The sequence below is a fragment of the Anomaloglossus baeobatrachus genome, chromosome 7 (genome assembly GCF_048569485.1).
Source record: "Anomaloglossus baeobatrachus isolate aAnoBae1 chromosome 7, aAnoBae1.hap1, whole genome shotgun sequence".
NCBI lineage: Eukaryota > Metazoa > Chordata > Amphibia > Anura > Aromobatidae > Anomaloglossus > Anomaloglossus baeobatrachus.
The window spans coordinates 168,003,167-168,027,993 of NC_134359.1; the positions used below are offsets into that span (position 1 = coordinate 168,003,167).

The following is a 24,827-nucleotide window of genomic DNA, read 5'->3' on the forward strand; positions in this document are numbered from 1 at the left end:
TCCTCCTGCCCATTATGCTACGCTATTTTTATAGCAAACAGTGCTGAAACTTAGTGGCATCCACAAAGTGTCTGCTATACTAAATTAGTGTCCCACTGGTGCCAAGCAAATTCCACCACCTCTGCCTTCTACACTCCTGCCCATTTTGCTATGCTATTTTTATAGCAAACAGTGCTGAAACTTAGTGGCATCCACAAAGTGTCTGCTATAGTAACTTAGTGTCCCACTGGTGCCAAGCAAGCTCCACCACCTCTGCCTTCTACCCTCCTGCCCATTTTGCTATGCTATTTTGATAGCAAACAGTGCTGAAACTTATTGGCATCCACAAAGTGTCTGCTATGGTAACTTAGTGTCGCACTGGTGCCAAGCAAGTTCCACTACCTCTGCATTCTACCATCCTGCCTATTTTGCTACGCTATTTTTTTTAGCAAACAGTGCTGAAACTTAGTGGCATCCACAAAGTGTCTGATATAGTAGCTTAGTGTCCTAATAGTGCCAAGCATGTTCCACCACCTCTGCCTTCTACCATTCTGCCCATTTTGCTATGCTATTTTTTATAGCAAACAGTGCTGAAACTTAGTGGCATCCACAAAGTGTCTGCTGTGCTGTAGTAACTTAGTGTTTCACTGCCGACAAGCAAGTTCCACCACCTCTGCAATCTACCCTCCTGCCAGTTTTACTACGCTAATTTTAGAGCAAATAGTGCTGAAACTTAGTGGCATTCACAAAGTGTCTGCTGTAGTAACTTAGTGTCCCACTGGTGCCAAGCAAGTTCCACCACCTCTGCTTTCTACCCTCCTGCCCATTTTGCTACGCTAATTTTATAGCAAACACTGCTGAAACTTAGTGGCATCTACAAAGTGTCTGCTATTGTAACTTTGTGTCCTAATGGTGCCAAGTAAGTTCCACCACCTCTGCCTTCTACCATCCTGCCCATTTTACTACGCTATTTTTATAGCAATTAGTGCTGAAACTTAGTGGCATCCACAAAGTGTCTGCTTTAGTAACTTAGTGTCCCACTGGTGCCAAGCAAGTTCCACCACCTCTGCCTTTCACACTCCTGCCCATTTTGCTATGCTATTTTTATAGCAAACAGTGCTGAAACTTAGTGGCATCCACAAAGTGTTTGCTATACTAAATTAGTGTCCCACTGGTGCCAAGCAAATTCCACCACCTCTGCCTTCTACAGTCCTGCCCATTTTGCTATGCTATTTTTATAGCAATCAGTGCTGAAACTTAGTGGCATCCACAAAGTGTCTGCTATAGTAACTTAGTGTCCCACTGGTGCCAAGTAAGCTCCACCACCTCTGCCTTCTACCCTCCTGCCCATTTTGCTATGCTATTTTGATAGCAAACAGTGCTGAAACTTATTGGCATCCAAAAAGTGTCTGCTATGGTAACTTAGTGTCGCACTGGTGCCAAGCAAGTTCCACTACCTCTGCGCTCTACCATCCTGCCTATTTTGCTATGCTATTTTTTTAGCAAACAGTGCTGAAACTTAGTGGCATCCACAAAGTGTCTGATATAGTAGCTTAGTGTCCTAATAGTGCCAAGCATGTTCCACCACCTCTGCCTTCTACCATTCTGCCCATTTTCCTATGCTATTTTTTATAGCAAACAGTGCTGAAACTTAGTGGCATCCACAAAGTGTCTGCTGTGCTGTAGTAACTTAGTGTTTCACTGCCGACAAGCAAGTTCCACCACCTCTGCAATCTACCCTCCTGCCAGTTTTACTACGCTAATTTTAGAGCAAATAGTGCTGAAACTTAGTGGCATTCACAAACTGTCTGCTGTAGTAACTTAGTGTCCCACTGGTGCCAAGCAAGTTCCACCACCTCTGCTTTCTACCCTCCTGCCCATTTTGCTACGCTAATTTTATAGCAAACACTGCTGAAACTTAGTGGCATCTACAAAGTGTCTGCTATTGTAACTTTGTGTCCCACTGGTGCCAAGAAAGTTCCACCACCTCTGCCTTCTACCCTCCTGCCCATTTTGCTATGCTATTTTGATAGCAAACAGTGCTGAAACTTAGTGGCATCCACCAAGTGTCTGCTATAGTAAATTAGTGTCCTACTGGTGCCAAGCAAGTTTAACCACCTCTGCCTTCCACCATCCTGCCCAATTTACTACGCTATTTTTATAGCAAACAGTGCTGAAACTTAGTGGCATCCACAAAGTGTCTGCTATAGTAACTTAGTGTCCCACTGGTGCCAAGCAAGTTCCACCACCCCTGCCTTCTACCATCCTGCCCGTTTTGCTATGCTATATTTATAGCAAACAGTGCTGAAACTTAATGGCATCCACAAAGTGTCTACTGTACTAAATTAGTGCCCCACTGGTGCCAAGCAAGTTCCACCACCTCTGCCTTCTACACTCCTGCCCATTTTGCTACGCTATTTTTATAGGAAACAGTGCTGAAACTTAGTGGCATCCACAAAGTGTCTGCTATAGTAACTTAGTGTCCCACTGGTGCCAAGCAAGTTCCACCACCTCTGTATTCTACCCTTCTGCCCATTTTGCTATGTTATTTTGAAAGCAAACAGTGCTGAAACTTAGTGGCATCCACAAAGTATCTGCTATAGTAACATAGTGCCCACTGGTGCCAAGCAAGTTCCACCACCTCTGCCTTCTATCCTCCTGCCCATTTTGCTACGCTATTTTTATAGCAAAAAGGGCTGAAACTTAGTGGCATCAACAAAGTGTCTGCTATGGTAACTTAGTGTCCCACTGGTGCCAAGAAAGTTCCACCACCTCTGCCTTCTACCCTCCTGCCCATTTTGCTACGCTATTTTGATAGCAAACAGTGTTGAAACTTAGTGGCATCCACAAAGTGTCTGCTATAGTAACTTAGTGTCCCACTGGTTCCAAGCAAGTTCCACCACCTCTGCCTTCTACCCTCCTGCCCATTTTGCTACGCTATATTTATAGCAAACAGTGCTGAAACTTAGTGGCATCCACAAAGTGTCTGCTATAGTAACTTAGTTTCCTAATAGTGCCAAACATGTTCCACCACCTCTGCCTTCTACCATCCTGCCCATTTTGCTACGCTATTTTTTTTAGCAAACAGTGCTGAAACTTAGTGGCATTCACAAATTGTCTGCTATAGTAACTTAGTCTCCCACTGGTGCCAAGCAAGTTCCACCACCTCTGCCTTCTACCCTCCTGCCCATTTTGCTATGCTATTTTGATAGCAAACAGTGCTGAAACTTATTGGCATCCACCAAGTGTCTGCTATAGTAAATTAGTGTCCTACTTGTACCAAGCAAGTTTAACCACCTCTGACTTCCACCATCCTGACCATTTTACTACGCTTTTTTATAGCAAACAGTGCTGAAACTTAGTGGCATCCACAAAGTGTCTGCTATAGTAACTTAGTGTCCCACTGGTGCCAAGCAAGTTCCACCACCTCTGCCTTCTACAATCCTGCCCAATTTGCTAAGCTATATTTATAGCAAACAGTGCTGAAACTTAGTGGCATCCACAAAGTGTCTGCTATAGTAACTTAGTTTCCTAATAGTGCCAAACATGTTCCACCACCTGTGCCTTCTACCATCCTGCCCATTTTGCTACGCTATTTTTTTAGCAAATGGTGCTGAAACTTAGTGGCATCCACAAAGTGTCTGCTATAGTAACTTAGTCTCCCACTGGTGCCAAGCAAGTTCCACCACCTCTGCCTTCTACCCTCCTGCCCATTTTGCTACACTATATTTATAGCAAACAGTGCTGAAACTTAGTGGCATCCACAAAGTGTCTGCTATAGTAACTTTGTGTCCCACTGGTGCCAAGCAAGTTCCACCACCTCTCCCTTCTACAATCCTGCCCAATTTGCTACGCTATTTTTATAGCAAACAGTGCTGAAATTTAGTGGCATCCACAAAGTGTCTGCTATAGTAACTTAGTTTCCTAATAGTGCCAAGCATGTTCAACCACCTCTGCCTTCCACCATCCTGCCCATTTTACTACGCTATTTTTATAGCAAACAGTGCTGAAACTTAGTGGCATCCACAAAGTGTCTGCTATAGTAAATTAGTGTCCTACTGGTGCCAAGCAAGTTCAACCACCTCTGCCTTCCACCATCCTGCCCATTTTACTACGCTATTTTTATAGCAAACAGTGCTGAAACTTAGTGGCATCCACAAAGTGTCTGCAATAGTAACTTAGTTTCCCACTTGTGCCAAGCAAGTTCCACCACCTCGGCCTTCTACGCTCCTGCCCATTTTGCTATGCTATATTTATAGCAAACAGTGCTGAAACTTAGTGGCATCCACAAAGTGTCTGCTATAGTAAATTAGTGTCCTAATAGTGCCAAGCAAGTTCCACCACCTGTGCCTTCTACCATCCTGCCCATTTTGCTACGCTGTTTTTTTAGCAAACAGTGCTGAAACTTAGTGGCATCCACAAAGTGTCTGCTATAGTAACTTAGTTTCCCACTGGTGTAAGAGTGTGAACTATGACAATACAGGGCGAGCATTAGGACCCTGCAGAGTCTGCCTGTCTGTCTGAGCGATAAACAGACAGTAGTTGTGGAGATCCAGGATGTGCGAGGAGGGAGTTGGGTGTCCATGGCAACGGGTTTTTTTTTTAAAACGTAGTAGGTGAAGCAATATGGGCCTTAAAAAAGTTGGTTGTAAGCCCCGGTTGGTGACCAAGAGACTTGTTGGTGAACAGAGCCAGTGACAGCATCTGAGGAGAGTGAAGGGAAACAGAAATTGCGAAGACAATACCACATCACTGTGTGATAAGCTGAGGAGATGTTTCCCTCCCTGACAGAGCAAGTGATTGATGTCCAGTAAGGCCGTGAGTGACTGCGATAAGAGAGACGGCGTCCGGTGTCATCCCCATTGGAAGGATTCTGACAAGCCCTGGAAAGGAGTGATCCCCAGACTGCACCCTGAGGCTACAGAATTAAAGTGCTTGACAGGTGACTCTGGCATTGGCTGATAGCTGCCAAACTTTGTTTTTTTTGCAATAAGTACTTATTTTTGGCGCCAAAGTTTTATTTTTATTTTTCTGGACTTGATGCAGCCCACGCGGAAACATACCGGTGTAAAGTTACATTGGAGTTTAATGGTACCATAGGTTGTGAGATACCCGGGTATCCCTGTAATAAGTGTATAGTCATCATTAATTTAGTGTATTGTATTATTATCTGTGATAAGTTATACTCAGTGCGCCATCTCAGAGTTTCCATCAGACCACCCTCACCTAATTTACATCGTCTTTCCAGTTTGATAAGTTAAACGTGTAGGTAAATTTGTTCCTGGTCCCAAATGTGATTTACATATACTGGGATCTCTGAAATCGGTGCATTGATTTTCGGTCAGCGCTTAGTGTGTGAAAATTATTAATGGTAATGTTTTTAAGGGGATTTTGAGCTTATTATATTCTACATTTCACCGTAATTTTATTTCAGTAAAATACTGTTGTTCATTTCTGCCTCAGTCTCGGTCTGTGACTCACTGGATCTTAATAGGACCTCTGGTCATTACATTTTTGGCATAGTCGGCAGGATTCAGTGTTTGTCATGGACGGAGGCGGCGAGGGAAGAAATGATCCCACCGCATCAGCAGCCCCGCTGCTGGGTGCGGGTCTTTTGGCAGCCGCGGCGAATGTGGGAGGGCATGTACTGGTAGGAGCTTTACTCCAGCACATGCCGAAATACGACGGGCGTAAGATGGCGTTGCAGGATTGGGCAGAGAGGGTCCAGAGTATTCTGCAGATGTGTAATCTGACTCCCGCATTACGAGCAGAACTGGCATTGAACGCACTAGAAGGCGACGCTAGGCGGACGGTGATGGTACGACCTGAGGCTGAGAGAAGTACGTTAGAGAAAATTTTGGTACTGTTAGAGGGGAGTTCTGGAGGCCGGGCCCGTGTGACCCAGCTTCGATCATTTTTCTTTAACTGCCCTCAAAAGGAAAGTGAGTCTCTGATGCAGTACTCTAATACGCTACAGGAAACATTGAATGAAGTGCAGCGACTAGACCCAAGGGCCCTGGGAGCGTTCTGGGAGGTAGACCACTTGCTCCGGGACCAATTCATCACAGGGTTAGCTAACAGGCTCCTATGGGATAAACTGTATGAGGTGGCCCGGGCTACCCCAGAAATATCTTTCTGGCAGATTTACCAGGCCGCGGTGGAAAGGGAGGCAGAGTCCATTCTGGTAGTTCAAGGGGCTGTGGACAGTACACGGCTGGAGGGAGGCGGAATGCAATTGTCAAGAGCGGAAGGACTGGTGGATGTTGTACAAGCTCTGCGTGCTGAGTTGAAGGAGCTAAAGCTGGAAGTGTCTAAAATCAGAGCTGGGTCGTCCACTACTCCCCTGGAGAGGCCACCAGCTACACCCTCTGGGATGGTGATTCCACTGACAGCCGGACCGCCCTCTTTGAATGACTCAAGCCCCCGTCCCCGGGGAGCAGTCACCTGCTGGAGGTGCGGGCGCCGGGGACACATCTCACGATACTGCCGAATGTCCACAGTCCCCGAGACTCCTCCGCCGATGTTAAACTCCCAGCCGCTGCCTTGAGGGGGCAATTCGCAGCGGCCCCCCCCTCACAAAGCCCCCAACGGAATGAGCAAGATTTGTTTGCATGGAGTCCAGTCTTAGAAGCAGAATTTGAAGGACGGAAGATGAATTGCTTGGTTGATACGGGATCTGAATGTACCATTATGCCTCTAGAAGTTTTCGAGAAATACTTCAGTCAACTAGTGGTTCCCGAAGATGGTCGAATGATAAGACTTACTGCCGCTAACAATGGCCAGCTGACGGTGAAAGGGATCGTGTGGATGAGACTGAAAATGTTTAGTCAAGAGCTGGGTCAGAAAGGGGTAGTGTTGGTGGACCACCCCCCTAGAAGAGGGATGGAAGTGACACTGGGAATGAACATTCTGCGAGATCTAAATCATCAGATGTATGCCCGTGAGGGACCCCATTACTGGACTCGTGCTACAGGTCGCCGACCGACACAGAGAATGTTACACCGCCTAGTGCTGAACTGTGATCTGCTGAAAAGTGCAGTCCCTGGGGGCCGGGTGGGCCTTGTCCGAGTGCCATCACGGAGCACGATTTCACTGGCGCCCCGACAGGAGGAACTCTTGATGTTGCCAGTGGGGGCGGCGCAGAGGCTGAATGGACTTGAGGTATTACTTGAGCCAGCCCCAGAGAAGTCCTCTTGTGCCAAGGTGCATGTGGCCCGGTCTCTGACGATTGTGAAGAATGGACGGGTGCCAGTCAGATGCATTAACGTGTTGGAGGAGGCTATTACCATTCCTGCTGGGACCATCCTAGCTGAACTGTTCATGCCAGAGGGGAAGATGCCTGACAAAGCGGTGTTTGAATTGCGGCCAGACCCACAGTCATCCTGGACATATGCGGTTGAAGTAGCAGGGCCTGAATCTCCTACCAAAGAATGGAATGGTCGTGTGATCATGGATCAGATGGGAGTAGATCGGGAGGAACTGACTTCCGTGCAACTAGAACAGTTGGAGAGGGTCGTGTGGGAACATGAAGAGGCCTACTTGCGACATGCAGAAGACTTCGGGTGCTCACCGACGATTGAGCATGAGATTCCCACGGGGGACACCCCTCCCATTAGAGAACGTTATCGTCAGATTCCCCCGACACTTTATCAAGAGGTGAAGGGCATTGTCGCCAGTATGCTCGACAATCAAGTAATACGAGAGAGCCAAAGTCCTTGGGCTGCTCCCGTTGTCCTTGTCCGAAAGAAGGATGGGACCCTCCGATTTTGTGTGGATTATCGGAAATTAAACGCGCACACTGTGCGAGATGCATACCCGTTGCCTCGGATAGAGGAGTCCCTGTCTGCATTAGGATGGGCCAAATACTTTTCAACGTTGGACTTGGCGAGTGGATATTGGCAGGTACCAATGGCTGAGAAAGATCGGGCAAAGACAGCATTTGTTATGCCAATGGGGCTCTATGAATTCAATCGGATGCCGTTCGGACTCAGTAATGCCCCGGGGACCTTTCAACGCCTTATGGAACACTGTTTAGGCGACCTGAATTTTGAATCGGTATTGATATATCTAGATGACATCGTGGTGTTCGGAACGTCATTTGAAGACCATCTTGAGAAGTTGCGCCAAGTGCTCCAACGTCTCAGTCGCCATGGCTTAAAGATAAAACCAAAGAAATGTCAACTGTTCAAGAGTCGTATAGAGTATCTAGGCCATGTGGTGACTCCCGACGGGGTGTTACCCTCAGTCAGTATGATCTTAGCGGTACAGGGGTGGGCACCTCCTCAGACTCTACGGGAGGTGCGGGCTTTCTTGGGATTGGCAGGGTACTATCGACGATTTGTGCCCAGGTTTTCACAAGTAGTGGGTCCTCTGAATGAACTTTTAAGAGGGACGGCGCTGGGTCCTCGCAACCGCCCTATCCAATGGGGGCCTCAGCAGCAAAAGGCATTTGACGAGGTGAAAGCCGCCCTAACGAGTGCCCCTTTGTTGGCATATGCCAGGTTTGATACCCCTTTCCTGTTGTACACTGACGGTAGTCTTCATGGGTTGGGGGCGGTACTGGCCCAAATTCAGGATGGCCGGGAGCGGGACATTGCCTATGGCAGCAGGTCTTTAAGGGACACTGAGCGCAATCCGGCTAATTATAGTTCGTTTTGCCTAGAGCTGTTAGCACTGGTGTGGGCAATGACGGAGCGCTTTGCTGAGTATCTAACGGGAGCTGAGGTGTTGGTTATGACCGATAATAACCCTCTTGCTCACTTAGAGAATGCGAAACTGGGAGCGTTGGAGCAGCGATGGGTCGCTCGCCTTGCTAAGTTTAATTATCAGATTAAGTTTCGCTCGGGGCGAGAAAACGGTAATGCGGACGCATTGTCGAGGGTACCCCTTGGATTTAGGGGAGAAAGCATTGATGACCAGCTCGAGGACATAGAGACCCCTGACTTGGGGCAGGTACCTATCTTCCGCAGTGTGGTACATTCAAGTGGGGTGGCATCAGGGATGCCGTGTGTCCTGGGAAAAACGCCATCAGATTGGGCAAAAGATCAGAACGAGTGTCCAGACATCTCGCGAGTGCGCACCTGGGTACAAAATGGGATTTGGCCGAGTGCAGAGAACAAGGCCCAACTATCCGCAGAAGGAATTAAACTATTGCGACAGTGGGATAAGTTGTGTGTGGAACAGGATCTTTTGTATCGTAAGGTGTATCTGCCATCTGAGCTGCAACACCGGTACCAACTGGTAATCCCTGTAGGGATGGGTCCGATGGTTGCCCGCGAGGCACATGAGAAAGGAGCCCACTTTGGTAGTGAAAAGACACTCCAGTGGTTACAGCGAATCCTCTATTGCCCTGAATTGGGAGGGATGGTAGCGGAGGCATGTCGGCAATGTCGGGTCTGTGGGCTCAGTAAGAGTCCTGAGCAGCGGGCCCCTACTCAAACCATTAAAACGTCTGCCCCCTTGGAATTTCTCATGATTGATTATGTCCTGATAGGATACTCGACGTCTGGGTGCTCCTATTGCTTGGTAATGACAGACCACTTCACTAAATATGCTGTGGCAGTGCCGACAAGAGATCAGACAGCGGAGTCGGCGGCTAAGGCTGTGTGTCGTCATTTTCTCCAAGTGTTTGGGTGTCCGCAAAGGATAATCTCAGACCAGGGCGCATGTTTCCAGGGGACACTAATGGAAGAGCTGCGCCGGCTGTATGGCATAGTACATTCAAGAACGACACCTTACCATCCCCAAGGAAATGGGGCCTGTGAGCGTTTCAATCGTACCTTGATACAGATGATGAGAACATTAGAGGAAGGGCAGCAGGGCCACTGGCCTGAGTACCTCCCTGAACTAATGTGGGCCTACAACAATCGATTGCACAGCACTACGGGCTATTCGCCACACATGTTGATGTTTGGGAGACCCGGGAGGGATATTGAAGATTTGAACATGCCAGATCCCTCCTCTGATTCCCCTCGGACTGCATCTGAATGGGTTCGGGAACACCAGCGGCGACTGAGAGTGGTGCATCAGGTGGTGGGTAATAGACTCAATCAGGTGTCTCATAGGGACACGAGGCCTGTGCAGACGGAACCTTTCTCCCCAGGGGATAGAGTGTTGGTGAGGGTCAAACGACCGACAGGGAAACTGGCCGATCGATGGGAGGCGACCCCATACCTGATAAAGAGACGAGTGAACCCTGAGATTCCAGTTTATGAGGTCGAGCCCGTGGGGGCAGGGGGGCTCACTCGTAATCTTCACCGTAACATGCTACAACGGTGCTGGTTTGAGGACGTGGCTCCCGTTTCTACGGAACCAGAGGCTGTGTCCCAAGGGTCAGGTACTCCTGATGTTTTTGAGTTTGATGATGAGCCCTCCTCTGCGCCTGTTTATCTGCCCCCTGTGAATGATCTGCACCTGTGTGGAAAGAGTGTTGAGCCGGTGGAATGTCCTTCCGAGGGTGAGGGCTTGAGTCAGCCACCTGACATGAATAATGGGTCACAAGGTGTCGCACTTCAAGAGGGGGCAGCGTCACGCCTTTCCTCTGATGACACTTCTGAAGGGACTCCTGCCCCTTCGGGGACAGAATCCGTTGGGAAGGACCTTCGGAGAACCACTCGACCTACGGCAGGAATACCCCCTCAGCGCTACGCACAGGATGATTTTGAGTGGGGAGGTATGTCGAGGACGCCAACTTCTAGTGGGGTGGCATGTAAGAGAGTGAACTATGACAATACAGGGCGAGCATTAGGACCCTGCAGAGTCTGCCTGTCTGTCTGAGCGATAAACAGGAAGTAGTTGTGGAGATCCAGGAAGTGCGAGGAGGGAGTTGGGTGTCCATGGCAACGGGTTTTTTTTGAAAACGTAGTAGGTGAAGCAATATGGGCCTTAAAAAAGTTGGTTGTAAGCCCCGGTTGGTGACCAAGAGACTTGTTGGTAAACAGAGCCAGTGACAGCATCTGAGGAGAGTGAAGGGAAACAGAAATTGCGAAGACAATACCACATCACTGTGTGATAAGCGATCCAGTTGTGCGGACCTGGGTCCAACTGAAAGAGCATTTGAAGAGAAGCTGAGGAGATGTTTCCCTCCCTGACAGAGCAAGTGATTGATGTCCAGTAAGGCCGTGAGTGACTGCGATAAGAGAGACGGCGTCCGGTGTCATCCCCATTGGAAGGATTCTGACAAGCCCTGGAAAGGAGTGATCCCTAGACTGCACCCTGAGGCTACAGAATTAAAGTGCTTGACAGGTGACTCTGGCATTGGCTGATAGCTGCCAAACTTTGTTTTTTTTGCAATAAGTACTTATTTTTGGCGCCAAAGTTTTATTTTTATTTTTCTGGACTTGCTGCAGCCCACGCGGAAACATACCGGTGTAAAGTTACATTGGAGTTTAATGGTACCATAGGTTGTGAGATACCCGGGTATCCCTGTGATAAGTGTATAGTCATCATTAATTTAGTGTATTGTATTATTATCTGTGATAAGTTATACTCAGTGCGCCATCTCAGAGGTTCCATCAGACCACCCTCACCTAATTTACATCGTCTTTCCAGTTTGATAAGTTTAACGTGTAGGTAAATTTGTTCCGGGTCCCAAATGTGATTTACATATACTGGGATGTCTGAGATCGGTGCATTGATTTTCAGCTAGCGCTTAGTGTGTGAAAATTATTAATGGTAATGTTTTTAAGAAGATTTTGAGCTTATTATATTCTACATTTCACCGTAATTTTATCCCCATTTCAGTAAAATACTGTTGTTCATTTCTGCCTCAGTCTCGGTCTGTGACTCACTGGATCTTAATGGGACCTCTGGTCATTACACTGGTGCCAAGCAAGTTCCACCACCTCGGCCTTCAACGCTCCTGCCCATTTTGCTATGCTATATTTATAGCAAACAGTGCTGAAACTTAGTGGCATCCACAAAGTGTCTGCTATAGTAACTTAGTGTCCTAATGGTGCCAAGCAAGTTCCACCACCTGTGCCTTCTACCATCCTGCCCGTTTTGCTATGCTATTTTTTTAGCAAACAGTGCTGAAACTTAGTGGCTTCCACAAAATGTCTGCTATTGTAACTTAGTGTCCCACTGCTGCCAAGCAAGTTCCACCACCTCTGTATTCTACCCTCCTGCCAGTTTTACTACGCTATTTTTATAGCAAACAGTGCTGAAACTTAGTGGCATCCACAAAGTGTCTGCTATAATAACTTAGTGTCCCACTGGTGCCAAGCAAGTTCCACCACCTCTGTATTCTACACTCCTGCCCATTTTGATACGCTATTTTTATAGCAAACAGTGCTGAAACTTAGTGGCGACCACAAAGTGTCTGCTATACTAAATTAGTGTCCCACTGGTGCCAAGCAAGGTCCACCACCTCTGCATTCTAACCTCCTGCCCATTTTGCTACGCTATTTTTAGAGCAAACAGTGCTGAAACTTAGTGGCATCCACAAAGTGTCTGATATAGTAACATAGTGTCCCACTGCTGCCAAGCAAGTTCCACCACCTCTGCATTCTACCCTCCTGCCAATTTTACTACGCTATTTTTCATAGCAAACAGGGCTGAAACTTATTGGCATCCACAAAGTGTCTGCTATACTAAATTGGTGTCCCATTGGTGCCAAGCAAGGTCCACCACCTCTGCATTCTAACCTCCTGCCCATTTTGCTACGCTATTTTTATAGCAAACAGTGCTGAAACTTAGTGGCATCCACAAAGTGTCTGCTATAGTAACTTAGTGTCCTAATAGTGCCAAGCATGTTCCACCACCTCTGCCTTCTACCATCCTGCCCATTTTGCTTTGGTTTTTTTTATAGCAAACAGTGCTGAAACTTAGTGGCATCCACAAAGTGTCTGCTGTGCTGTAGTAACTAAGTGGTTCAACTGCCGACAAGCAAGTTCCACCACCTCTGCATTTTACCCTCCTGCCAGTTTTACTACGCTAATTTTAGAACAAACAGTGCTGAAACTTAGTGGCATCCACAAAGTGTCTGCTGTAGTAACTTAGTGTCCCACTAGTGCAAAGCAATTTCCACCACCTCTGCTTTCTACCCTCCTGCCCATTTTTGCTACGCTATTTTTATAGCAAACAGTGCTGAAACTTATTGGCATCCACAAAGTGTCTGCTATAGTAACTTAGTTTCCCACTGGTCCCAAAAAAGTTCCATCACCTCTGCCTTCTACCCTCCTGCCCATTTTGCTACGCTATTTTTTATAGCAAACAGTGCTGAAACTTATTGGCATCCACAAAGTGTCTGCTATAGTAACTTAGTGTCCCACTGGTGCCAAGCAAGTTCCACCACCTTTGTATCTACCCTCCTGCCCATTTTGCTACGCTATTTTGATAGCAAACAGTGCTGAAACTTAGTGGCATCCACAAAGTGTCTGCTATAGTTACTTAGTGTCATCTGGTGAAAAGCAAGTTCCACCACCTCTACCTTCTACCCTCTTGCCCATTTTGCTACGCTATTTTTATAGTAAAAAGGGTGGAAACTTAGTGGCATCCACAAAGTGTCTGCTATAGTAATTTAGTGTCCCACTGGTGCCAAGCAAGTTCCACCACCTCTGCCTTCTATTCTCCTGCCCATTTTGCTATGCTATTTTGATAGCAAACAGTGCTGAAACTTATTGGCATCCACAAAGTGTCTGCTATGGTAACTTAGTGTCCCACTGGTGCCAAGCAAGTTCCACTACCTCTGCATTCTACCCTCCTGCCAGGTTTGCTATGCTTTTTTTTTATAGCAAACAGTTCTGAAACTTAGTGGCATCCATAAAGTGTTTGCTATTGTAACTTAGTGTCCCACTGGTGCCAAGGAAGTTCCACCACCTCTGCTTTCTACCCTCCTGCCCATTTTGCTACGCTATTTTTATAGCAAACAGTGCTGAAACTTAGTGACATCCACAAAGTGTCTGCTATTGTAACTTTGTGTCCCACTGGTGCCAAGAAAGTTCCACCACCTCTTCCTTCTACCCTCCTGCCCATTTTGCTATGCTATTTTGATAGTAAACAGTGCTGAAACTTAGTGGCATCCACAAAGTGTCTGCTATAGTAACTTAGTGTCCCACTGGTGCCAAGAAAGTTCCACCACCTCTGCCTTCTACCATCCTGCCCATTTTACTACGCAATTTTTATAGCAAACAGTGCTGAAACTTAGTGGCATCCACAAAGTGTCTGCTATAGTAACTTAGTGTCCCACTGGTGCCAAGAAAGTTCCACTACCTCTGCCTTCTACCCTCCTGCCCATTTTGCTACGCTATATTTATAGCAAACAGTGCTGAAACTTAGTGGCATCCAAAAAGTGTCTGCTATACTAAATTAGTGTCCCACTGGTGCCAAGCAAGTTCCACCACCTCTGCCTTCTACACTCCTGCCCATTTTGCTACGCTATTTTTATAGCAAACAGTGCTGAAACTTAGTGCATTCACAAAGTGTCTGCTATAGTAACTTGGTGTCCTACTGGTGTCAAGCTAGTTCCACCACCTCTGCCTTCTACCCTCCTGCGCATTTTGCTACGCTATTTTTATAGGAAACAGTGCTGAAACTTAGTGGCATTCACAAAGTGTCTGCTATAGTAACTTAGTCTCCCACTGGTGCCAAGCAAGTTCCACCACCTCTGTATTCTACCCTTCTGCCCATTTTGCTATGTTATTTTGAAAGCAAACAGTGCTGAAACTTAGTGGCATCCACAAAGTATCTGCTATAGTAACTTAGTGCCCACTGGTGCCAAGCAAGTTCCACCACCTCTGCCTTCTATCCTCCTGCCCATTTTGCTACGCTATTTTTATAGCAAAAAGGGCTGAAACTTAGTGGCATCAAAAAAGTGCCTGCTATAGTAACTTAGTGTCCCACTGGTGCCAAGAAAGTTCCACCACCTCTGCCTTCTACCCTCCTGCCCATTTTGCTACGCTATTTTGATAGCAAACAGTGTTGAAACTTAGTGGCATCCACAAAGTGTCTGCTATAGTAACTTAAGGCTACTTTACACACTGCGATATCGGTCCCGATATCGCTAGTGTGCGTACCCGCCCCCATCTGTTGCGCGACACGGGCATATCACTGCCCGTGGCGCACAACATCGCCCAGAGCCGTCACACATACTTACCTGTCCGGCGACGTCGCTGTGACCGGCGAACCGCCTCCTTTCTAAGGGGGCGGTCCGTGCGGCGTCACAGCGACGTCACTGAACCGCCGCCCAATCGCAGTGGAGGGGCGGAGATGAGCGGGACGTAACATCCCGCCCACCTCCTTCCTTCCGCATAGCGGCCGGGAGGCAGGTAGGGAGACGTTCCTCGCTCCTGCGGCGTCACACGCAGCGATGTGTGATGCCGCAGGAACGAGGAACAACCTCGTTACTGCTGAAGTAACGATAATTGGGAATGGACCCCCGTGTCGCCGATTAGCGATTTTTCACTGTTTTGCAACGATGCAAAATCGCTAATCGATGTCACACGCAACGGCATCGCTAATGCGGCCGGATGTGCGTCACGAATTCCGTGACCCCAACGACTCCGCATTAGCGATGTCGTAGCGTGTAAAGCCCGCTTTAGTGTCCTAATGGTGCCAAGCAAGTTCCACCACCTGTGCCTTCTATCATCCTGCCCATTTTGCTACGCTACTTTTTTAGCAAACAGTGCTGAAACTTAGTGGCATCCACAAAGTGTCTGCTATAGTAACTTAGTGTCCTAATGGTGCCAAGCAAGTTCCACCACCTGTGCCTTCTACCATCCTGCCCATTTTGCTACGCTATATTTATAGCAAACAGTGCTGAAACTTAGTGGCATCCACAAAGTGTCTGCTATACTAAATTAGTATCCCTCTGGTGCCAAGCAAGGTCCAACACCTCTGCATTCTTACCATCCTGCCCATTTTGCTACGCTATTTTTATAACAAACAGTGCTGAAACTTAGTGGCATCCACAAAGTGTCTGCTATAGTAAATTAGTGTCCTACTGGTGCCAAGCAAGTTCAACCACCTCTGCCTTCCACCATCCTGCCCATTTTAATACGCTATTTTTATAGCAAACAGTGCTGAAACTTAGTGGCATCCACAAAGTGTCTGCTATAGAAACTTAGTTTCCCACTGGTGCCAAGCAAGTTCCACCACCTCGGCCTTCTACGCTCCTGCCCATTTTGCTATGCTATATTTACAGCAAACAATGCTGAAACTTGATGGCATCCACAAAGTGTCTGATATAGTAACTTAGTGTCCCACTGATGCCAAGCAAGTTCCACCACCTCTGCATTCTACCCTCCTGCCAATTTTACTACGCTATTTTTATAGCAAAAAGGGCTGAAACTTAGTGGCATCCACAATGTGTCTGCTATAGTAACTTAGTGTCCTAATGGTGCCAAGCAAGTTCCACCACCTGTGCCTTCTACCATCTTGCCCGTTTTGCTACGCTATTTTTTTAGCAAAAAGTGCTGAAACTTAGTGGCTTCCACAAAGTGTCTGCTATTGTAACTTAGTGTCCCACTGCTGCCAAGCAAGTTCCACCACCTCTGCATTCTACCCTCCTGCCAGTTTTACTACGCTATTTTTATAGCAAACAGTGCTCAAACTTAGTGGCATCCACAAAGTGTCTGCTATAATAACTTAGTGTCCCACTGGTGCCAAGCAAGTTCCACCACCTGTATATTCTACACTCCTGCCCATTTTGATACGCTATTTTTATAGCAAACAGTGCTGAAACTTAGTGGCATCCACAAAGTGTTTGATATAGTAACTTAGTGTCCCACTGCTGCCAAGCAAGTTCCACCACCTCTGCATTCTACCCTCCTGCCAATTTTACTACGCTATTTTTATAGCAAACAGGGCTGAAACTTAGTGGCATCCACAAAGTGTCTGCTATACTAAATTAGTGTCCCATTGGTGCCAAGCAAGGTCCACCACCTCTGCATTCTAACCTCCTGCCCATTTTGCTCCGCTATTTTTATAGCAAACAGCGCTGAAACTTAGTGGCATCCACAAAGTGTCTGCTATAGTAACTTAGTGTCCCAATAGTGCCAAGCATGTTCCACCACCTCTGCCTTCTACCATCCTGCCCATTTTGCTTTGCTATTTTTTATAGCAAACAGTGCTGAAACTTAGTGGCATCCACAAAGTGTCTGCTGTGCTGTAGTAACTTAGTGTTCAACTGCCGACAAGCAAGTTCCACCACCTCTGCATTCTACCCTCCTGCCAGTTTTACTACGCTAATTTTAGAGCAAACAGTGCTGAAACTTAGTGGCCTCCACAAAGTGTCTACTGTAGTAACTTAGTATCCCACTGGTGCCAAGGAAGTTCCACCACCTCTGCTTTCTACCCTCCTTCCCATTTTTGCTACGCTATTTTTATAGCAAACAGTGCTGAAACTTAGTGGCATCGACAAAGTGTCTGCTATAGTAACTTAGTGTCCCACTGGTCCCAAAAAAGTTCCATCACCTCTGCCTTTTACCCTCCTGCCCATTTTGCTACACTATTTTTTATACCAAACAGTGCTGAAACTTAGTGGCATCCACAAAGTGTCTGCTATGGTAACTTAGTGTCCCACTGGTGCCAAGCAAGTTCCACCACCTTTGCATCTACCCTCCTGCCCATTTTGCTACGCTATTTTGATAGCAAACAGTGCTGAAACTTAGTGGCATCCACAAAGTGTCTGCTATAGTTACTTAGTGTCCACTGCTGAAAAGCAAATTCCACCACCTCTACCTTCTACCCTCCTGCCCATTTTGCTACGCCATTTTTATAGTTAAAAGGGCGGAAACATAGTGGCATCCACAAAGTGTCTGCTATAGTAACTTAGTGTCCCACTGGTGCCAAGCAAGCTCCACCACCTCTGCCTTCTACCCTCCTGCCCATTTTGCTATGCTATTTTGATAGCAAAAAGTGCTGAAATTTATTGGCATACACAAAGTGTCTGCTATGGTAATTTAGTGTCCCACTGGTGCCAAGCAAGTTCCACTACCTCTGCATTCTACCCTCCTGCCAGTTTTGCTACGCTTTTTTTTTATAGCAAACAATGCTGAAACTTAGTGTCATCCATAAAGTATCTGCTATTGTAACTTAGTGTCCCACTGGTGCCAAAAACTTCCACCACCTCTGCATTCTACCCTCCTGCCAGATTTACTACACTAATTTTAGAGCAAACAGTGCTGAAACTTAGTGGCATCCACAAAGTGTCTGCTGTGGTAACTTAGTGTCCCACTGGTGCCAAGCAAGTTCCACCACCTCTGCTTTCTACCCTCCTGCCCATTTTGCTACTCTATTTTTATAGCAAACAGTGCTGAAACTTAGTGACATCCACAACGTGTCTGCTATAGTAACTTAGTGTCCCACTAATCCCAAAAAAGTTCCACCACCTCTGCCTTCTACCTTCCTGCCCATTTTGCTACACTATTTTGATATCAAACAGTGCTGAAACTTAGTGGCATCCACCAAGTGTCTGCTATAGTAAATTAGTGTCCTACTGGTGCCAAGCAAGTTTAACCACCTCTGCCTTCCACCATCCTGCCCATTTTACTACGCTATTTTTATAGCAAACAGTGCTAAAACTTAGTGGCATCCACAAAGTGTCTGCTATAGTAACTTTGTGTCCCACTGGTGCCAAGAAAGTTCCACCACCTCTGCCTTCTACCCTCCTGCCCATTTTGCTATGCTATTTTGATAGCAAACAGTGCTGAAACTTAGTGGCATCCACCAAGTGTCTGCTATAGTAAATTAGTGTCCTACTGGTGCCAAGCAAGTTTAACCACCTCTGCCTTCTACCCTCCTGCCCATTTTGCTACACTATTTTTATAGCAAACAGTGCTGACACTTAGTGGCATCCATAAAGTGTCTGCTATTGTAACTTAGTGTCCCACTGGTGCCAAAAAAGTTCCACCACCTCTGCATTCTAACCTTCTGCCAGATTTACTACGCTAATTTTGGAGCAAATAGTGCTGAAACTTAGTGGCATCCACAAAGTGTCTGCTGTAGTAACTTAGTGTCCCACTGGTGCCAAGCAAGTTCCACCACCTCTGCTTTCTACCCTCCTGCCTAATTTGCTACGCAATGTTTATAGCAAACAGTGCTGAAACTTAGTGGCATCCACAAATTGTCTGCTATACTTAATTAGTGTCCCACTGGTGCCAAGCAAGTTCCACCACCTCTGCCTTCTACACTCCTGCCTATTTTGCTACGCTATTTTTATAGCAAACAGTGCTGAAACTTAGTGGCATTCACAAAGTGTCTGCTATAGTAACTTAGTGTCCTACTGGTGTCAAGCAAGTTCCACCACCTCTGCCTTCTACCCTCCTGCGCATGTTGCTACGCTATTTTTATAGGAAACAGTGCAGAAACTTAGTGGCATCCAAAAAGTGTCTGCTATAGTAACTCAGTTTCCCACTGGTGCCAAGCAAGTTCCAACACCTCGACCTTCTACGCTCCTGCCCATTTTGCTATGCTATAATTATAGCAAACAGTGCTGAAACTTAGTGGCATCCACAAAGTGTCTGCTATAGTAACTTAGTGTCCTAATAGTGCCAAGCAAGTTCCACCACCTGTGCCTTCTACCATCCTGCCCATTTTGCTATGCTATTTTTTTTAGCAAACAGTGCTGAAACTTAGTGGCATCCACAAACTGTCTGCTATTGTAACTTAGTGTCCCACTGCTGCCAAGCAAGTTTCACAACCTCTGCATTCTACCCTCCTGCCAGTTTTAGTACGCTATTTTTATAGCAAAGAGTGCTGAAACGTAGTGGCATCCACAAAGTGTCTGCTATAAAAACTTAGTGTCCCACTGGTGCCATGCAAGTTCCACCACCTCTGTATTCTACACTCATGCCCATTTTGCTATGCTATTTTTATAGCAAACAGTGCTGAAACTTAGTGGCATCCACAAAGTGTCTGCTATAGTAAATTAGTGTCCCACTGGTGCCAAGCTAGGTCCACCACCTCTGCATTCTAACCTCCTGCCCATTTTGCTACGCTATTTTTAGAGCAAACAGTGCTGAAACTTAGTGGCATCCACAACGTGTCTGATATGGTAACTTAGTGTCCCACTGGTGCCAAGCAAGTTCCACCACCTCTGTATTCTACACTCCTGCCCATTTTGCTACGCTATTTTTAGAGCAATCAGTGCTGAAACTTAGTGGCATTCACAAAGTGTCTGCTATACTAAATTAGTGTCCCACTGGTGCCAAGCAAGGTCCACTACCTCTGCATTCTAACCTCCTGCCCATTTTGCTACACTATTTTTATAGCAAACAGTGCTGAAACTTAGTTGCATCCACAAAGTGTCTGCTATAGTAACTTAGAGTCCTAATAGTGCCAAGCATTTTCCACCACCTCTGCCTTCTACCATCCTGCCCATTTTGCTATGCTATTTTTTATAGCAAACAGTGCTGAAACTTAGTGGCATCCACAAAGTGTCTGCTTGGCTTTAGTAACTTAGGGTTTCACTGCCGACAAGCAAGTTCCACCACCTCTGCATTCTACCCTCCTGCCAGTCTTACTACACTAATTTTAGAGCAAATAGGGCTGAAACTTAGTGGCATCCACAAAGTGTCTGCTGTTGTAACTTAGTGTCCCACTGGTGCCAAGCAAGTTCCACCACCTCTGCTTTCTACCCTCCTGCCCATTTTGCTACGCTATTTTTTTAGCAAACAGTGCTGAAACTTAGTAGCATCCACAAAGTTTCTGCTATAGTAACTTAGTGTCCCACTGGTCCCAAAAAAGTTCCACCACCTCTGCCTTCTACCCTCCTGCCCATTTTGCTACCCTATTTTTATAGCAAACAGTGCTAAAACTTAGTGGCATCCACAAAATGTCTGCTATACTAAATTAATGTCCCACTGGTGCCAAGCAAGTTCCACCACCTCTGCTTTCTACCCTCCTGCCCATTTTGCTACGCTATTTTTATAGCAAACAGTGCTGAAACTTAGTGGCATCCAAAAAGTGTCTGCTATAGTAACTTAGTGTCCCACTGGTCCCAAAAAAGTTCCACCACCTCTGCCTTCTACCCTCCTGCCCATTTTGCTACACTATTTTTATAGCAAACACTGCTGAAACTTAGTGGCATCCACAAACTGTCTGCTATTGTAACTTTGTGTCCCACTGGTGCCAAGAAAGTTCCACCACCTCTGCCTTCTACCCTCCTGCCCATTTTGCTATGCTATTTTGATAGCAAACAGTGCTGAAACTTAGTGGCATCCACCAAGTGTCTGCTATAGTAAATTAGTGTCCTACTGGTGCTAAGCAAGTTTAACCACCTCTGCCTTCCAACACCCTGCCCATTTTACTACGAAATTTTTATAGCAAACAGTGCTGAAACTTAGTGGCATCCACAAAGTGTCTGCTATAGTAACTTAGTGTCCCACTGGTGCCAAGCAAGTTCCACCATCTCTGCCTTCTACCCTCCTGCCCATTTTGCTATGCTATATTTATAGCAAACAGTGCTGAAACTTAGTGGCATCCACAAAGTGTCTGCTATACTTAATTAGTGTCCCACTGGTGCCAAGCAAGTTCCACCATCTCTGCCTTCTACACTCCTGCCCATTTTGCTACGCTATTTTTATAGCAAACAGTGCTGAAACTTAGTGGCATTCACAAAGTGTCGGCTATAGTAACTTAGTGTCCTACTGGTGTCAAGCTAGTTCCACCACCTCTGCCTTCCACCCTCCTGCGCATTTTGCTACGCTATTTTTATAGGAAACAGTGCTGAAACTTAGTGGCATCCACAAAGTATCTGCTATAGTAACTTAGTGCCCACTGGTGCCAAGAAAGTTCCACCACCTCTGCCTTCTACACTCCTGCCCATTTTGCTACGCTATTTTTATAGCAAACAGTGCTGAAACTTAGTGGCATTCACAAAGTGTCTGCTATAGTAACTTAGTGTCCTACTGGTGTCAAGCAAGTTCCACCACCTCTGCCTTCTACCCTCCTGCACATTTTGCTACGCTATTTTTATAGGAAACAGTGCAGAAAATTTGTGGCATACAAAAAGTGTCTGCTATAGTAACTTAGTTTCCCACTGCTGCCAAGCAAGTTCCGCCACCTCTGCATTCTACCCTCCTGCCAGTTTTACTACACTATTTTTATAGCAAACAGTGCTGAAACTTAGTGGCATGCACCAAGTGTCTGCTATAGTAAATTAGTGTCCTACTGGTGCCAAGCAAGTTTAACCACCTCTGTGTTCTACACTCCTGCCCATTTTGCTACGCTATTTTTAGAGCAAACAGTGCTGAAACTTAGTGGCATCCACAAAGTGTCTGCTATAGTAACTTAGTGTCCCACTGGTGCCAAGAAAGTTCCACCACCTCTGCATTCTACCCTCCTGCCAGTTTTACTACGCTATTTTTATAGCAAACAGCGCTGAAACTTTGTGGCATCCACAAAGTGTGTGCTATACTAAATTAGTGTCCCAATGGTGCCAAGCAAGGCCCACCACCTCTGCAATCAAACCCCCTGCCCATTTTGCTTCGCTATTTTTATAGCAAACAGTGCTGAAACTTAGTGGCATCCACATAGTGTCTGCTATAGCAACTTAGTGTCCTAATAGTGCCAATCATGTTCCACCACCTCTGGCTTCTACCATCCTGCCCATTTTGCTATGCTATTTTTTATAGCAAACAGTGCTGAAACTTAGTGGCATCCACAAAGTGTCTGCTGTGCTGTAGTAACTTAGTGTTCCACTGCCGACAAGCAAGTTCCACCACCTCTGCATTATACCCTCCTGCCAATTTTACTACGCTATCTTTAGAGCAAATAGTGCTGAAACTTAGTGGCATCCACAAAGTGTCTGCTGTAGTAACTTAGCATGCCACTGGTGCCAAGTAAGTTCCACCACCTTTGCATCTACCCTCCTGCCCATTTTGCTATGCTATTTTGATAGCAAACAGTGCTGAAACTTAGTGGCATCCACAAAGTGTCTGCTATAGTAACTTATTGCCCACTGGTGAAAAGCAAGTTCCACCACCTCTACCTTCTACCCTCCTGCCCATTTTGCTACGCTATTTTTATAGTAAAAAGGGCTGAAACTTAGTGGCATCCACAAAGTGTCTGCTATGGTACCTTATTGTCCCACTGGTGCCAAGCAAGGTCCACTACCTCTGCATTCTACCCTCCTGCCCATTTTGCTTTGCTTTTTTTTTATAGAAAACAGTGCTAAAACATAGTGGCATCCATAAAGTGTCTGCTATAGTAAATTAGTGTCCTACTGGTGCCAAGCAAGTTCAACCACCTCTGCCTTCCACCATCCTGCCCATTTTACTACGCTATTTTTATAGCAAACAGTGCTGAAACTTAGTGGCATATAACAAAGTGTCTGCTATAGAAACTTAGTTTCCCACTGGTGCCAAGCAAGTTCCAACACCTCGGCATTCTACGCTCCTGCCCATTTTGCTACGCAATATTTATAGCAAACAGTGCTGAAACTTAGTGGCATCCACAATGTGTCTGCTATAGTAAATTAGTGTCCCACTGGTGCCAAGCAAGTTACACCACCTCTATATTCTACACTCCTGCCCATTTTGCTACGCTATTTTTTATAGCAAACAGTGCTGAAACTTAGTGGCATCCACAAAGTGTCTGCTATACTAAATTAGTGTCCCACTGGTGCCAAGCAAGGTCCACCACCTCTGCATTCTAACCTCCTGCCCATTTTGCTACGCTATTTTTAGAGCAAACAGTGCTGAAACTTAGTGGCATCCACAACGTGTCTGATATAGTAACTTAGTGTCCCACTGGTGCCAAGCAAGTTCCACCACCTCTGTATTCTACACTCCTGCCCATTTTGCTACGCTATTTTTATAGCAAACAGTGCTGAAACTTAGTGGCATCCACAAAGTGTCTGCTATACTAAATTAGTGTCCCAATGGTGCCAAGCAAGGTCCACCACCTCTGCAATATAACCCCCTGCCCATTTTGCTTCGCTATTTTTAAAGCAAACAGTGCTGAAACTTAGTGGCATCCACATAGTGTCTGCTATAGTAACTTAGTGTCCTAATAGTGCCAAGCATGTTCCACCACCTCTGCCTTCTACCATCCTGCCCATTTTCCTATGCTATTTTTTATAGCAAACAGTGCTGAAACTTAGTGGCATCCACAAAGTGTCTGCTGTGCTGTAGTAACTTAGTGTTCCACTGCCGACAAGCAAGTTCCACCACCTCTGCATTATACCCTCCTGACAGTTTTACTACGCTAATTTTAGAGCAAATAGTGCTGAAACTTAGTGGCATCCACAAAGTGTCTGCTATAGTAACTTAGTGTCCCAATGGTCCCAAAAAAGTTCCACCACCTCTGCCTTCTACCCTCCTGCCCATTTTGTTACACTATTTTTATAGCAAACACTGCTGAAACGTAGTGGCATCCAAAAAGTGTCTGCTATTGTAACTTTGTGTCCTACTGGTGCCAAGAAAGTTCCACCACCTCTGCCTTCTACATTCCTGCCCATTTTGCTATGCTATTTTGATAGCAAACAGTGCTGAAACTTAGTGCCATGCACCAAGTGTCTGCTATAGTAAATTAGTGTCCTACTGGTGCCAAGCAAGTTTAACCACCTCTGCCTTCCACCATCCTGCCCATTTTACTACGCTTTTTTTTATAGCAAACAGTGCTAAAACATAGTGGCATCCACAAAGTGTCTGCTATAGTAACTTAGTGTCCCACTGGTGCCAAGAAAGTTCCACCACCTCTGCATTCTACCCTCCTGCCAGTTTTACTACGCTATTTTTATAGCAAACAGTGCTGAAACTTAGTGGCATCCACAAAGTGTGTGCTATACTAAATTAGTGTCCCAATGGTGCCAAGCAAGGCCCACCACCTCTGCAATCAAACCCCCTGCCCATTTTGCTTCGCTATTTTTATAGCAAACAGTGCTGAAACTTAGTGGCATCCACATA

General features: G+C 46.2%; 1 protein-coding gene across 2 annotated transcripts in view; it reads right to left on the reverse strand.

The window, feature by feature from the left end:
• The window catches only part of LOC142245236 (carboxypeptidase O-like), a 992,459-nt gene that overhangs the window by 275,150 nt on the left and 692,482 nt on the right, over nt 1-24,827 (reverse strand). The window lies entirely within an intron of this gene.